Genomic DNA, 16684 nt, shown 5'->3' with positions numbered 1-16684 from the left:
AGTTTGTTGTCATTACCGATAATAGCTAATAAATCCTCTTCGTCCTTTACTTACGTTAATGAGGTATTGAGAATTCGTTATTCATATTTGATGTTTTTGTTCCCAAAGAGCATTACCTTATATTTATCTACATTTAATTGTTTCTGCCCCTCTTCTCTCCAGTTCATTAAGATATCCAGGTCGTTTTACAAACATTAAGTGTCTACTTTTGTAAATAATTTGCCTCCACTCTTCGTGTCACCTGTTGATTTCGATAGCATAGAAGCAAGGCCATTTTCTAGACCACTGATATTAATAGAGAAAAGGCCTGGTCCTAGAACTGATCCTTGAGGAGCTTCACTTTTGACTTCTAGCCAATCTGATGAATTTGACATTTGTCACTACACGCTGCTTGCAGTTCGTTAAGTAATCACCAGTCCATGAACATAATTTGTTAGAGAGGCCTTGGACTTTTATTTTTTGCAGCTGTCTAAGATAAGGGTTCATGTGAAACCCTTTCTGGAAATCTAGGAATATGATAATCTGACGATAATTTTCCATCCCAGTTATCGTATACTGTATGTTTGAAACAAGAAAAAAAAAAATCAAGAAAATTTTTAAGGCATGACCATTTATATTACCTGTAGTAAGATTATGTTCAATATTAATCAAGGTAAAATTATTTATAACCTTTCCATACTATTGAGGTTCGAATGGTAATTTGTGGCGTGATTTTTATCATCTTCTAAAAACAGGGGTGATATATTACCGAACTTCCACTGATTAGGGTCTCTTTATTCAGTTAATATTTTATTGAATATTTTCATTAATGGAAAGGATAACTGTCTGTAGCATTCATGCTGAAAGTGATGACATATCTAGCCTGGGTCATTTGATTCATTAGCGTCGATTTTCTGAAGATAATTCAATACATCATGTTCTTCCACATTGGTGATAGATATATTATCATCCGATCATGAGGAAACTGACTGTGGGATGGGAATGTTTACATTGTTTTCTTTTGTGAAAACTCTGTGAAAGGAGACATATAGTATTGTTGCGATTCCTTGGTTTTCATGGACAAGCTTGCCTTCCATGTTTAGCAGAGGGTCTATGCTATCTTTTATATTTGTCTTACTCCTCACATTATGAAATGAAAAGAATGAGTTTGATGGCCGATTGCTGATCACCAGCCAAAATATGTTGTAAGCTAAGGTACAAGCTACCTCCAAACCAAATTTGAAGAAAATAATCAAAACTCTATGGAATTCAGGCACCACATTCCACAAAAAGCCAGTCCGTATTAGCCCATCGCGTCCAGGTGAAATGTATCCGTGACGACCCGAGGATGTCCAGGTGGCACACAGACATGATCTAGTGTTTCACGGCACTGACTATTCCATGGGTTATTTTCTCCACATGCAGCCGTTGGTAACCCTCCTGCTTGCACCAGAGTAATGCACTAGTTACCTGCATACCTCTGTAATGGATAGACCTACACAAAAAGTTATCCTTGTGTTTGGATCCTCGGCTGAGCACTGACAGCCACTGACTTCAACATTGAAGTCCAAAGGCCAGAAAAGACAAGGCCTTAGTGATACTGCAGTAGGGAAAGAACTAGAGGTGACATTATTGCCAACTCTGAGTGGGGAAAGTGACCTCCTGTCAGGAAAGTGACCACCATGTTGAGTGTTGATACTCATGCATCGCATGAGGAGGGTGGATATGAGTCCTACACTATACACCCATTGTTTCCCCCTGTATGTTCATCTGCTATTTCCAATGATGGGAATGGTTCAGAGGGTATTGATGATCCTGGAGAGGGAGATATTGGCACAGATGAGATGGAAGAGGATGTTGGGAATGGAGAAAGGAAAGAGGTGGAGGAGGGAGGGAGGAGGAAGCTTGGTGCGCTGGTGCGGCAAGCCTCGCACCACCGCCGTGTCTATTTACGTGAATAATGGAAGCAGAAAGTTTGTTTCATGGTGAAATCAGTCCCATATTATTATTGAAAGTTTTCGTATGTGTATGTTTGCTATGATGAAAAAGTACAAATCACTGGGAAAAAATTGTTACAGTGGAAAATACTGTATAGTGGAGTGGAGGAATGGAGGAGGTGGAGGGAGGAGGAAGTGCAGTAAGGCAAGCCTCGCACCACTGCTGTGTGTATTTATGTGACAGATCGAAGCAGAAAGTTTGTTTCATGATGAAATCAGTGTCTTATTTTTTATTGAAAGTTTCAGGGTGTGTATATTTATTATGATGAAAAAGTGCTAATCATAGGAAAAAAAATTCTGTTATAGTGAAAAAAAAAAATCTGTTATGGACAGTATGTGAAGAACTATTTTGTTCACAATATTTTTTTGTAGGTTTTATTTAGTAGTAGCTGTAGTAGTAGTGGTAGTATTAACCAGCAATGTCCCGACCGATTTTTCACCACTGACCCCCCCCCAATCCCAGATTTAAAAAAAAAAATTGGGGGGGGGCTAAAACCTCTGTTTTGTACGAGAAACATTGGAAAATGCCCCCAAAAGTGCTCACCTGAGCTTAGAAGTGGTCTAAACAGGTGACCCTTTAACCCATACAATCCCGCCATCGGCATGGTGCCGATGATACAAAACGTTTCAAGTAATCCCAGTGATGTGATGGTGCCGACAGCAAAATTCGAGCACTGTAGCACGTCTCTAACTGCTTCAGTCTAGCTAATTTTTTGCTAAGGAGTAGCTTAATATATTGACAACATTGTGCACAAGCACTTGTAGCACTGAGTTTGATTCTGCATGGCTGGGTAACATCAGTATGCCATTGTCCGTCACAGCGTTAGAATGTCGCGGAAGTCACCATTTTTCCGCCTCATTGGACTGGAGGAGGCAGTTGAAACTGTCACATGGACCCTTTGTCCCTTCATTTAGTGATTCTATAGAAGAGGAAGACCTGGACAACTCTTTTGGGGAGGAATATGAGCCAGTGGAGAAGGATATTGAGAATGGGGATTCCCCCATTCTCTCTCATCCTGCCCAGCTGGGTGGGAAAACGTAGCTCACGGCTTGGGAAACTGTGCTAGAAACACGATGGACGGCCATCCTGCACTTATTGCTCCTATAAGGAGTATTTTTTTTCCCTTGATTTATATGTCCTTTTGGATTGTTTTATGCAATAAAATTTTTTCCCGTTTTTGGCCCGGGATTGGGTGGGTATAAAATTGCAAAAATGCCTGGGATGGTATGGGTTAAACGCCTGGTACCGTGTTATCTGGAGCTACGCTGAAGCCGTCTCGTTTTCTATGTAGTAGTAACTATTGTAAACCATTCAGAATAAGTAGATATTTGTTCATTTGGTATGAATTTATATGTAGAACAAGAATATATTGGTTTTCACACAATAATACCGGCGATATAAGCGTTGTTTCACTCACTGAACACATCAACATACTGCACCTTCCTTGGCAACGTTACCTCCTCATCACTTCTGCTCGCTTCTTTATCTGGCACTACGTAATCTTTGTCCTCCACATCATCATTGATTGGGGAATCACTCTCGCCTTGAATTTTGTACCGTGGCACAACATGTCTTTATTGGCCAGGTCATTGGTAACAGGTGAGCTGCCAAGACAATGGCTTGTGGGAGAGAGGAGGTCACATGGGGTAAGGGAGTGTCCCTGCCTGGTGGCAGGTAGAGGAATGTGTCCCGCATGTATGTACCAAAAATAACAAGCAAAATTTGAAAAATGTGCAAATGATGGACCTCGCAATTGCAAAACGTATGGATACATCAATGGGTGTCACCGTGACAAAACGTGGTGGCATATCCACACGTCAACAGGACGCGGCGGGTTAATAGTAGTAGTAATAGTTGTGCTAGTTGTAGTAGTAGTAGTTGAAGTAGTAGTAGTTGTAGTAGTGGTATTGTAGTAGTAGTAGAAGTTGTAGTAGTGGTAGCTGTAGTTGTAGTTGTAGTAGTAGTAATAGTAATAGTAGTATTTGTGGAAGTTGTTGTAATACTCAGACTTCTAGTGGCACAATGGTGCTAGAATCAAGCAACACTGCAAGCCAAACATACATCTCCCTGTGTGTGTGTGTGTGTGTGTGTGTGTGTGTGTGTGTGTGTGTGTGTGTGTGTGTAGGACGGTGGTGGTGGAGCAGTGGTGAGGCGAGAAGGTACCTGAGCCAGCCTGCCTCAAGGTCATTGCCATGATTACCCGACTTACAGCAGCAGTCACGCCACACTTTTGGAAAACATAAACGGAAATGGTGTTTGAGGTGGATTGCAGTTTTCTGGAAGTGTTATTATTGTGGAGGGCATGTCTAAGCCTTAGCTTTCTCACCGCACCTCTGCCACACATACTGACATGGGCAAAAATACAAAAATTTGCCCCCTTTCCCCACCCACTATCTCTGACTATATGCAATTAACGGACCATATGAGGCAATCAACTTGAACTCGAAGGATTGATGAGTATTATGACACTTATGATTTTATGTTTAGTTAAGTATTATCTGAGATATGAAGGTCTAAAAATAGACAATTTTCTCAGAAATCCCAAGCTGGCAGAAGGGTTGGCAGGAATATATGCCAGATGCGATGGGTTACGAAATATATTTACATGGCGATTGCAGGCATTTGGTCGTCCTTGACGTAATCCTCATCAAACTTGATAGGCTTCTGCACATTCACATTGTTGTTGTTTCCTGATGGTTTGGTGAAAATTCATCCACAACTATTCAAAATCTTTTGGCATCAGATACATACACACATACATGCACACAAACACACATACTATAACACAAACAAATGAACACACACACACACACACACACACACACACACACACACACACACACACACTATATATATATATATATATATATATATATATATATATATATATAGTCTCCCCTTGCTAAAGGTGGGCGAAAAAAATATTTTAGGACTGATCTTGCTTCAAGAGAAATTTTCACCTCATTATCTCGTTAATTTTCCAAATAACTTTTATACATCGCCTTAAAATTTTCAGTACTGTCTGTGTGACTTCCTCTATGTTTATCCCCTTTTAATTGGCTATTCTCCTGCGATTGACAATTCCCTAAATATTCCTCGATATCTTGGCTGGTATATTATTGTGCTCATTTATTCTGACAATCTTCCGTTATTTTATATTTTTCATTCACTAGCCATGAATCGATTAGTGAATATTTTCCAAATTTCGTCGACATTATCCACCTTAAGTAACTTACTCCAGTAGTTGGCAATTTCGTAATTCATTATTTTGATTGACATTCGATAGTGAAAGTAAGGAACTAACTGACTATTAAGGTTGGTCTTACAGTTTATGTTTATTTCAAGTCAGATGACGTTATCATCAATGTTGCTAAAATTTTCACCAACATCACACAATCTTATTAGATCTCTGCCTGTTGCTTGGCCAGGGTTGAATATCTCTTAACTATGTGCTGTGTATTCATTGTCTGACTTAAAAATCAGTTGTATGTTCCACACCTGTTCCCCTTCTGTGCCTGCACACGAAATTTTGTTGCCAATACTGGATTATTAAAGTTGACCCAAATAATGCTGTCCTTGTTTTCTATGACTGATTTTATTTCACTTATTAATGTATTGGTTTCCTCATCTAACATATTTGGTCTCTATACTACAACAAAAAGATTCAGTTCGTTACCCTCTGTGAAAATTTTAACATACAAGTAATTGTGTGCTTCAACATCGAGTTTACTGATCTGTACTGCATTAATGCGTTTTTAAAATACATTTTTAAAAATATATTCTTAAAAAAAAAATAAAATCCCTTTTCCTATCACAACCTTCTTTCTGATCATGAATATGGGTTCCACCTGGGACACGCCACTGGCAAACTCATCTTCCTCACAGACTTCTGGTTATCCTCCTTTCGCGACTTTGGTGAAAGCTTTGCCATTACACTTGCCATCCCAAAGGCTTTTCATAGAGTCTGGTGGTATAAATCCTAAACCTTCATACTGCCCTCTTATGGTTTATATCTTACTATCCATGCCTTCATCTCTAGCTTCTTTTAGTCTTGCAGACGGCCACCATCCTTCTACGGATCTCAGTAGTGACATTCCTCAAGGCTCTGTCCTAACACCAACTCTCTTATTTCTACTCATCAGTGACCGAAGCTGTACCTCTTACCGATCCAGTCATATCTGATGTCCCCATCCTTCACCTTTTTGTCTGCTTCTCTCAGCGTCCATCTCAGCAGTTACTTCAACAAACAAGTGATGATGCTATGGCACACTGACTGACTTGGCTCATATCTCTGATTCGGGAAAATGTAATCTTGTTGCTTTTAATGTACAAAAAATTCAGTGCTTATGTCTTTTGACCCGTCAAAATCTCCCACATGAGTATCCTCAAATTAAAACAATATCCAGTCCAATCCAACATCATGTCTGAACATACTTGGAGTTTCATTTTCTCGGGAATAATCTTGGAAAGATAATATTACCTCTTTTGTAAGATCTGCTTCCAAGTGATTTGGTGTTCTAAGCCGAATCCATTTTTACTTACCCCTGCGTAATTGTCGATTTTATATAGGGGTTTTATTTGCCCCTGAGTAGAGTACACCTCTCATGTGTGGGAGGGCTGTCAGGACTCTATCATAATACAATGCATAATAGATAGGAACATAAATGTGTAGTCTGAAGCGTGAAGTCAAGCTAGGTGTGGGAAAGGAAATGTCGTTTGCAGATTTCTCAGAGGAATGCCAGACAGTAATGTGTCACCGGAAACGCTACATACACACAGACACACAGGCTTCTAGAACATTCTACCGTACGTCCAGTACACGTGACACAAGCTCTCCTATACAAGAGAGGAGGAATTAGACAGGTAGAAGGGAGAGAGAGACAGGGGCGAGAGATTGTCGAGATATAGAGTGAGGCAGGGTGATAGGTAGCTTGCGGGACTGCTTCATACTTCACCCATGTGTGATAGTCTTTAGTAACTATTCTTTTCAAGAGAATAAAATTATTAATAGTCCCATACTCATCTTTACCTCTCCTGTCATTGCATGACAAAGGAAACTAAGATTATCTACTCCCAAACCTACTCAGTTATAACTACGGCTTGTCCACGAGTGCAATATATGCATACGTGTTCTACAAAACCTACTACAAGCAGCTACGAAGTGACTACAAAAGAGAAGATGGTGGCAGACTACATATTTATGTTCCTGCCTATTATGCATTGTATTATGATAATTTAGAGTCCTGACTGGGCGCCCCACATACAGCTCTCGCAAGAATATGGTTAAAGTCTTTTTGTATCATTATCTTTCTTCCTCTTTCTGGCTCCTTTCATTCTCTATCTCTTCACCCCACCACTAAATCTTCATCTCTGTTCTATCGCTGTTTCAATGGTCACTGTTCCTATGAAATGTTTGCTTTCCTTCCTCCACCAGTGCCGTGAGTGCATAGCATCCATCTAGCAGCAAACTCTAATCCCTTTCCGGTTGATCTCTCTAATGCAGGGGTGAGGAATCTTTCTCCTATTAAGGGCCATTAGAATATTTTTAACATCATTCGCGGCCCATACAAAATTATCAGCATAAAATCAACTGTAGCCCAGTACATAATATATATATATATATATATATATATTCGTTCATGAGAATATGAAATTGCATTTATGAATTGCCTAGCGGGCCTGATCAAATGGTCTTGCGGGCCTTATACGGCCCGGAGGCCGGACGTTCCCCATCCTTGCTCTAATGCAAGGGTTAAACATTCCTCCCATTCCTTCACGTATGCTAAATGTCAACACTGGAGCTGTCTTCCTCTGTCTGTATTCCTTCTGCCTATGACCTCCAGTCTTTTAAATGCAGCATGACCAGGCATCTCGAATTGAACAGATTTTGAATTTGGCTCTTTTTTTTTTAATGTTATTTGCATTTTTTTCTTGGAGGGAAAAATCTTGTTTTTCTTTTAAACTTTCTTATAAGCTCCCAATACTTCCTAAGTATCTCCAGTGACCTGCCTGACGAGGCAGTATTAGTCCCTACCACAGTACCAAAGACAGAGTCCTCTGAGGTGTTGCCGACTAAGTCAACAGTTCTCTCAGTCATGCCCTGTATGCTACACCTATGAAAGCCAAACGATTCCTCCTAGGACCCTTGGCACAAAACTCCTCCTCATGGCCAATCAATGAACCACCGCCAAGTACAGTATTAGGATAGGCATATTCTGTACTTCATCACCTAAAACCTGAAGCCTTTTCGTAATAAACGCGTTCCTACCAGTGCTACTTGCCTCATTCTTCCATCCCCCTTTGACTGGCAGGAAAACTGGTCTGTCTTGTCTAGCCTAATTTCTAAGTTATCTACCTTGCCAAACGCTTATGCTTCTACTTCCACTACATACACTGCCTAAGCACTCACCATTCCAGCCTCATTTTTCCAACCATTCTACCAGTTACTTAACAAGTTAGGTGAAGCACTGTTTTCCTAATATATAAATTTAGCCTATCCAGTTAATCGCTCTAGATAGATAGATAGATAGATAGATAGATAAATATAGATAGATAGATAGATAGATATAGATAGATAGATAGATAGATAGGTAATGTATATATATTCATTATTTTCGTTTCCCATTAAGTCCCTTATAAACCTAGAACACAAGCAACAGAAGAATCGTTGGGCAGGTGCATCTTTAAGGGGTAGTAGAGGAGTGCTCCGAAAAATTAGGGCTTCAGCTGGGCAGGTCAGAGAGAGAGAGAGAGAGAGAGAGAGAGAGAGAGCACCTGATCATAAGAAAAAAGGCTAGGTGATGAAGAAAAAAAAGTTAGGGAAACGGAAAAGAAACTAGAATGTTTGTGGAGGAAAAAAAAAAAGGAAGTAAAAAAAGGAGAGAGAAGAAAAATGACGGTGAACGAGATAAAAACGAGAAAGAATGAACCCAAGAAGAAACGCATAAGTGAGGGAAGCAGAAAGTACAGGACAAAGACTATGGTAAAGAACAATGGTGGGGTAAGGGAAGCGTGAGAGGAAACGGAAGAGAAAGAAGTAATAGGAATGCAACAGCTGAAAACGGGTGAAAAGGCGATCGAGGAAAGAAAGAGATGCTGAAAAGGAGAGAGGACAAGAATATAAGCGTGGAAAAAGATGGGACAACAGACGAGAAGCCAAGAGAAGAAAGTGAAAGAAAGGAAAGGTGGCTGCAAATAAAATGTAAATGAGATTACGGTAAGACAGAGACTAGTGACAGCTTAGGAGGGTTCGGCGAGAGACACATAAGAAGATTGCAAAATAAAAGAAAAAATAAATGAAAACGATTCAAGAACCTGTAGTAAACGTGAGAGTATGAAAATACTAGAAGGTGGGTAAATAAACTGATCAAAAAGACATAAATCAAGATGAATAAGAAGAAATAAAAGCGAAAGGGAATAGGTAGGTAAAAAGCATGAGTAGGAAGATGAATCAGGAAGACAGCAAAATATAAAATATGCATAAAACGATATAAAAGGAGAAAGAAATTAGAAACATAGAAGCAATTAAATAAGACTAAATTGGAAAACAGACAAAATAAATACAGTACAATTCGAAACGAATTACGTGAAAGGGAAAGAAAACAAGATGAGTTAAGTAAAGAAAGTGCAGGGAGACCCGATGGAAAATAAGAAAGGAGCACGAAATAAGAGAGGAAGCGAAATGAAAGAGATAGCCAGTAGGAGGATTAAGGTAATAAGTACAGAGATGAAAATGAAGGGTAACATAAAACAATATATAAAATGAAAGGAAGAGAAGAGAACCAATGAAACACTGCTGAGTCACTGAACAGGAGGACTGTAAGGAAGATAGAAGCAAAATAATAAAAGAAAGGAAGCGAGGACAGATAAAGATTAGTGACCTTTTAACAAGTTCGCCAGGGAGAAGCAGACAAAAAGAAATGAAACAGAGTAAATAAGAATGAGGGAGAAGGCAGGCAAAGAAGCATCCACATGGTAATAATGGTCCAGCGCGGCCGATCCGGGGCTATGCTGGGCATGCAGCAAGCCGGGGGAAAGAAGCGATATGAGAAGATAGATGAGATGAGAGCATGAAAGGAGCCGGAAGAGAAGGGAAAAGGGAAGGATACAAAGTGGGCGAGAAAAAGAAAGGAGGGGTTAGAGAACAGAGAAGAAAATTAGAGGTAGGTGATGAGACAGCAGGAAAATAAAGGCGGGAAAGGTGAGGGGGAAGAGGAGATGAGAGAAGAGTACAAATCGACGAGGAGGAAAGCAAAAGGCAATAGAATAATTCTGTTCTTTTAGGTTGTTTATCGCAGAAATGATTGTGAATGTAGTATCTGTTGTGTAAATCTAATGTAAGATACTGAAGCAAGGAAGGGACGTAAATTAGTCAAGAGAGAAAGGTGACAACAGAAAATGGGAGATGTGAGGAAATGAATAATGACTCGAGGAGATATGAAGACAGGAGGGAAAGAATCTTAAGAAAGGAGATAGCATAGCGGAAAAAGAGTAGTGAGCAGAGAGAAGGAAGGAGAGGAGAGGAAGGTAGAGAGAGATGTGAGGAGATGAGAAGGGAGGAGAGGAGACGAAAATAAGAAAAGAGCAGTGGAAAGGAGACATAACGTAGAGTGACATAAGAAAATGAGATAGAAAAAGGTAATGGAAAAGGGAGGAAAGGAGAAGGAGACGGAAAGGAAGAAAATGAGAGAAGCGAATAAAGAAGATGAGGGAAAAGGACAGGACGAAGAAGAAGAAAAGAGAATTTAAGGCAGGGAGGAGAGACAGAATGGGTCAGAAGAAAGAAAGGAAAAAGCGAAAAATGAAGAGAAAACGGTACGAAGATATGGCACAGAGAAAATGGGGAAGAAGAGAAGGAAAAGAATAACGATGAGCAGAAAAAGAAACTAGGGACAGGGGGAAGAAAGAAAATCAAAAGTAGGGAAAGAATCAGAAGCAAGAGTGGGAAGAGGGTGAGATGAGTAGAAAGTGAAGGAATAAGATTAGTAGGAAGAGAAAGAGTAAGAAAAGTAAAAAGGGAGAGTTCGAAGAAGGTCAGGAAGAGGAATATAACGAAAAAGAGAAATAAGGAGAGAGAGAGAGAGAGAGAGAGACCTTCACTGCGCCTCATACGAGGATCTCAACTTGGCAAAGGTATAGATTATTGGCAGCCAAGGATCTCATATTTATTTTATTCATGCAATATCCCGATTTTTCTTTTGTAAAGAATTTTCAATTAACAGTGTTAAATGTGGCGTTCTTCAGCCTGAACTACGTAACATCCTCCTTTAGTAGCAAGAATATGATAAAAAGACGTCCGTGAGTTGATGACGTTAGTACAGAATGCTTAAAGAAATAGAATAAGTTTGCGGATAATTGAAATAACAACGAGATAGTCTTTGTAGCAATGAGGAAAAGTGGAGGCGCTGTAACTCCTTGAAACTATGAACATAATTTTTGTATTATGGTTTGGCGTAGAGTCACTTCTGTTTCAGTACAAATGGTAGTCCCATGTAGGTGTAGTTTATTTCTTTATTCATAAACACTCTGTATTTGAATATAATTTCCATGTCGTGATGTTTGGGAGAAATCCTGGAAGGAGTGGAGCGGCGTAAAGAAAGGGAGGAGAGAATCAAGGAAAAAGTGGGAGGAGTTTATAGAAGTCAAGGAAAGTCGTAGTGAAAAGGAGAAAGGGAAAGAGAAAAACAGGAATTAAAGAAATGTAGTAAGGGGAGGAGGGAGGACGAAAGAAAAAAGGAAGGATAAAAGGAAAAGAGAGTAATAAAGAAAAAGGAAATAGCCCAGAAGACCGAGAAGGGAGTTGAGGGAAGAAGGAAGGGGGGGGGGGAATATGAAGAAGGAAGAAGAGGAAAGGAGAAATGGAGGGAAGAAGAAGAGAGAGGTATGAATGGGCGGAGGAGAGTGATGAAGGAAGGAGAGGCGAGGAGTAAGAAGGGAAGAAAGGAGAGAAGAGGGGAGGAGAAATTTAAGGTAGGAGAAAAGGAAATATGGTAAGAAATATATTAGCAGTTAAGAGGGAAAGGAAGAAAAGGCTAAGTAAGGAAGCAAGAAAACGAGAACACGAGGGATTATTACCCCGAGCTAAACCTAGGTAGATCATATAGCCCTCTTAAGGTTTCAGGAGAGCGTTATCCCTCCCAGCAAAGCAAACTACCCGGGCGTTGCGCGAACTCTCGACCTAGCGATCTCGAGTCACAAGCTTTACCACTGAGTCATCTCGCTTCCCTGAAAGCAAGAGAGAAGTTTAAGGAGAGAAGGTATGGAAGAACAGAACTGGAGGAGAGAGATAGAGATTATTACTTAGCAACAGAAAAACAAAATGTAACAAATCACCTATTATTATTGTGCTCAATATGGAAGCTTCGCCCTAATTATTAATGGCTTATAAGGCATGTGTAATATAAACAAGATCTGCAGACCCCAAAGTAAGGTGTACCATCAACAAGGGATCTGAAGAAAAAGGTGTCAAAGAACACATGTGTATACTTTACATTTGTCTCAATAACTAACTAACTGTATTCCCAACTATAACCATATTCCTCTCAATAACTAACTAACTGTATTCCCAACTATAACCATATTCCTTTCAGATCAAATGAGGGACCACAGCTTTTTATCTGGTAAGTTACAGCTCCAAAACTTTTGTGTTTTTTCTCTAAAATATGTTGCAAAGAAAAAACTGAATAGATTTGAATTTGACAGTTTCCATTAGGCTAAATGGCAAAATATTAAGCCAAAGCTATTCAACCAATATTTGTATCATAGAACTTTCAACTAATAGTTGTATCTCAATTAGTTTCTATATCAATTTCAAATATGCAATATTTACAATAAAATTCAGCATATCACCCTCAAAAACAGGTAAAGGTCATTAATATTTGGCACAAGGACTTGGGTTACCCCAGGGTACCTTCATGTGTAATACCACCGAGATCGAAGAAAATAAAAGTGCAAAGAAAACCAATTATATTGACGGAAACAAGCTTTGCAATTTATATGGCAAAGCATAATAACTAGCTATCTATTTTCATTCTGTAGCCAAAATAAGGAAGCTTCGACATGTTATGTTGTTGTTGTTTAGATCTACCTCCTTTAAGGAGGACCGGGCCAATTAATGGCCCGTCACAGCGAACATTAAAAATTAATGGGGCTCAAAGAGAGCTGCTGGTGGTGGAGTGGAATCACCCACCTATAGTGTGGTCATTAGTGAAAGGTTAACAAGGAGGTGGGTAAGTGGAGACGGCGTCGAGCAGGACTGAGGTTGGGGCAAGGGAAATGATCTCAGCAGCACTGGCAAAGGGAGAGACCCTCCTTACAAGTCTCACATTTAACCCGCGGCGTCCCGTCGACGTACTTCCACGTCCTCACGTTATGTCACTGCCAATCCCTTTGACGTACTTCAACGTCCTGCAATTGCAAGGTTCATAATTTCCACAATTTTCAAAATTCGTGCGAGATTTTCGATTCGCCCACGTACCCAAGCCTCCCCTACCTGCCGCCAGGCAGGCAGCGTCCTAGACCCCGCGTGACCCGCGCTCGCCCTTGTCTCGGTCACTCACCTGCTAGCAGTGACCCAGGTCAGACATGGCGCGGAAAGGTCTCTCAGACGAGGAAATTGCATCTGCCCTGGAAGCCTTCACTGGAGATAGTGATTCTCCACTCGACGATGATGTGGTAAATCGCAATTACGTCCAGCCAGAGGAAGAAATAAGTAACAGTGATGAAGAGGTCCCCTCGCCCCGAAAAACGCGGTATGTGACATACCGTAAGGCAAGGGAAGGCCAGCCTGCTCCCCAACCACGTGCACGGCTATCTCTCCATCCCGAATCTGATGAGGACGAGGATGAGGACGATGAGGATGACGGCGGCTTAGGACGTGATATCGCCTCGTGGTTGGGAAAAGAAAAAATATCACCCCGAGGATCAGAAGGTGGAGCGAGAAGACATATAAGGTATGGTGAGAGTCTTTTGTCTGGGGAAGCGGAAAGTGGTGTGGTGGGATTGCTGGGTGAAAGGGAAAGTGTTGTGGCGGCAGCGCGGGGTGAAAGTGAAAGTGGTGTGGGGGTAGTGCGGGGTGAAGGGGCAAGTGGTGTGAGGGAGGCAGCACGAGCACGTGGTGCACGTAGGCCTAGGGGAGAGGAGGTGGAGCCATTCCCCAGCACGTCTTTCGCCCCACAATATTCCCAAACTTCCTCCCCACAGCCCCAGGATGTGGGGAAAGGAAGGAAAGGGAAGGGAAAGGGTAAAGGAAAAGGGAGAGGGAAGAGAAGTGCGAGTGATGAGAGGCGCCGCTCTCCACCTCCCCAACCTCCCCCACCACCCTCACCTCCCCACCCTGACGAAGGGGACGATGGGGACGTGGCTGGAGACGGTGGTGTCACGTGGAACTGGGAAGATGGGAGTAATTTTACTCCCATCATTCACCCTTTCACTGAGGAGTGGCGGTCTGGTTGCACGGCTCCAGGTGTGCATGCAGGTTCATCTAGGGTGGATTTTTTCCACTTGCTCTTTGGGAAGGCGTTTGTGGGGCGCATAGTTGAACAGACTAATATATTTTCACGATCACAGCGCCGTGAAAGTGAACATTTGGGAGCCACGAGCAGGCATTCCCAACAATATGACTATCCCGTTACAATTTCAGAGATGTTCTTATTTTTGGCCCTGGTTCTCTTGATGGGTGTGGTAAGGAAAAACCAAATTCCTGCCTACTGGACAAATGACCCAATCATCCTCACATCTTTCTTTGGAAAGGTGATGAGTCGTAACAGATTTCAGAATATTCTTGGCCGCCTCCACTTTTTTGATGCAGAAGATCCAGCCAATGCAAATAACACAGATAAAATGAGGAGAATTAGGCTGGTATTTGATCATTTACGGGAAATGTTCCGCTCCTCATTTTATCCCTACAGAGACCTCGTCATAGACGAGAGTCTTGTGTTGTGGAGAGGCAATATTTCCTTTAGGCAGTACATACCCAGCAAGAGACACCGTTTCAGGTTCAAGATCTTTGTTATGTGTGACTGTAAGACTGGTTATGTGCAAGACATAGTCTTGTACACGGGTGCACAGACAGATATAACAGAAGATCGGAGTATAGGACTCTCTGGGGCCGTGGTGAAGACAATGATAGAAGAGTACCTACATCGTGGTCATGTGTTGTACCTGGACAACTGGTACATTAGCCCTCTTCTCGCTAGGTTCCTCCACCAACACGACACCGGAGTCTGTAGTACAGTCAAGAGAAACCGTCGCCATATGGTCAAGATAGGGAGGAAACTTGACAAGAACGAGGTGGTTTTCTTCCAGGCCAATAACATCCTTGCCACCCTGTGGAACCACAACAGGGAAGTTTGCCTCCTATCAACTGTTCACAGCCCCCTGATGCACGTATGGTTTCCATACGTTGCGCCTCCTCTCAACGTAGTGAGAGGAGGCGCAACGTATGGAAACCAGAGTCTGTACTGGACTATAATCTGAACATGAGGCAAGTGGATCAGTCAGACTCCATGATTTCAAGTGTTGACTGTGCCAGGACCACGATGAAGTGGTACAAGAAACTCTTTTTCCACTTGCTCGACATCACGGTCCTGAACGCACACTACCTGCACGCAATGACCACCGGAGTATCCGAGACCTTTGAGGGGTTTGTGAGGGAGCTGGAACGTGAAATAATCGCCAAGCATGCCCAGGACAGACCCACACACCGCACCCGCACCCCCATGGCTGCCCAGACTCCCCTACGTCTTGCAGGACGCCACTATCCCAGTGCAATCCCTTCCGACCCAAACCATCGTAAACTCCAGCATCGCTGCCATGTATGTAAGCACTCGACAGTCAGACCATCCACTCAGAGAAAAGACACAAGGTACGAGTGTGTCGAGTGCAAGGTTGCATTGTGCCTTCAGCCTTGTTTCAAAGAGTATCATAATTTCTTACACTACTGAAACTGTGTGGGAAGGCGAAATGACGCTCATTATAATGGTAAGGCCAGTCAGTAGGTGCTAAGTCAAATATAAAGTTGAAACGGGTGTTATTTTTTCAGGAAAGTAATGTATAAGTTGAGAATTAGTGTAAGTTGAAAGAAGTGATATCAAAACTACACCCACTGTGTAAATCTGCGAAAATATGACGCTCAGTATAACACTCTGGTCAGTAAATATGTGATAGCAAGAATATAAAGTGGAAACGGGTGTAATGTTAGCATGAATAAAACGTATAAGTTGAACAATAGTGTAAGTTGTAATAATTGATGTCACGAGTACACCCACATTCTGGTCAGTAAGTATGTGATAGGAATTATATAAAGTGGAATTTGTTGTAATGTTAGTAGTAAGGTATTTTATAAGTTGATTACTAGTGTAAAATGAAACAAATGATATCGCGGTAACACTCCCTGTGTAAGTACGCGCTAATATGACGCTCAGTTGAATCGTAAGTTCTGAAATTATGTGATATCAATTATATCAAGTGTAAACATGTGCAATGTTAGTGGAGAATTATTATATAAGTACAAAAATAGGTTGTAAGTTGAAATAGTAGTCATAGCGACTTCACCGTGTGTGTTACTATGCGCTATTATTACGCTATATATTTATGTAAGGCCTGAAATTATCTCAAAACAGTTCTATAAAGTTGAAAAGTGTATAATGTTATTAGAGAAGTATTATGTAAGTAGAAAAAACACAATACGAGTTGAAACAACCGTCAC

This window comes from Coenobita brevimanus, chromosome 7 (assembly GCF_032717465.1).
Source record: "Coenobita brevimanus isolate Jiangsu-jjx chromosome 7, ASM3271746v2, whole genome shotgun sequence".
In the NCBI taxonomy this organism is placed as follows: domain Eukaryota; kingdom Metazoa; phylum Arthropoda; class Malacostraca; order Decapoda; family Coenobitidae; genus Coenobita; species Coenobita brevimanus.
This window is presented reverse-complemented; position numbering follows the sequence as displayed.